The following is a 1,272-nucleotide window of genomic DNA, read 5'->3' on the forward strand; positions in this document are numbered from 1 at the left end:
AGTAGAGGCCAGCTATTACAATTTTCTGTAGGACTTTGAACATGAATGAGTGTTGGACTTTGTCAAAAGCCTTTTCTGCATCAATGGAGATGATCATGTGAATTTTAGTTTTTGCTCTATTGATATAGTACATTAGTTTTATAGATTTTAGAATATTGAACCATCCTTGTACTCTGGGATGAATCCTGCCTGGTCATGGTGTATGATCTTCTTGATGATTTGCTGTATTCTATTTGCTAGGATTTTATTGAGGATATTTGGCATCTATGTTCATGAGATAGATCGGCCTGTAGTTCTCTTTCTTACTTGCATCTTTCCCTGGTTTTGTTATCAGTATAATACTTGCCTCCATGAATGATTTTGGGAGGATTGCTTCCTTTTCAATTTCATAGAAGAATTTGAGGTGTAGAATGACTACATCTGTAAATGTCTTGTCGAATTCAGCTGTGAATCCATCCTGACCTGGACTTTTCTTTCCCGGTAGGTTTTTAATTATATCTCATATTTCATTTGCTGTTATTGGGCTATTGATAGTGATTATATCTTTTTGATTCAATTGTGGTAATTTGTCCCTTTCTAGGAATCTGTCCATTTCTTCTGTGTATTCTATTCTGTGAGAGTGATGATTCTTAAATTAGCTTTTGATAATCTTCTAAATTTCCACTGAGTTTGTTAGTTACGCCCTTTTCATTCCTTATTGCTTGTATTTGAATTTTTTCTTTCCTCTTTTTGGTGAGGTTAGCTAGGGTCTTATTGATTCTATTTAATCTTTCAAAGAACCAGCTTTTTGCTTTTTTAATTATTTGAATTGTTTTCTTCATCTCAATTGAATTAATTCCTGCTCCAATCTTTATGATTTCCTCCCGTCTTTGGGCTCTGGGTTTAGTTTGCTCTCCCTTTTCTAGTTGTTGAAGGTGCAGCATTAAGGTATTTATTTTTCCTGTTCTGTTTTCCTAATGTGTGAGTTCACAGCTCTGAATTTCCCTCTGAGAACTACTTTCATCATATCCCATAAATTATGATACGCTGTGTTTGAACTGTCGTTGAATTGTAGATATTGTTGAATTTCTTGTTTAATTTCATCTGTGACCCATTTGTTGCTGAGTAGGGTGTCATTTAATTTCCACGTATTTAAGGTCTTTTTCTGGTTTCTTTTGTCATTTATTTCCAGTTTCATTGCACTGTGGTTAGATAATGTGCATGGGATAATTTCTGTTTTCTTGTATATATTTAAACATGACCTATGGACCAGTGTGTGGTCTATTTTAGAAA

Source organism: Octodon degus, unplaced genomic scaffold, assembly GCF_000260255.1.
Source record: "Octodon degus isolate 3935 unplaced genomic scaffold, OctDeg1.0 scaffold00117, whole genome shotgun sequence".
Lineage (NCBI taxonomy): Eukaryota > Metazoa > Chordata > Mammalia > Rodentia > Octodontidae > Octodon > Octodon degus.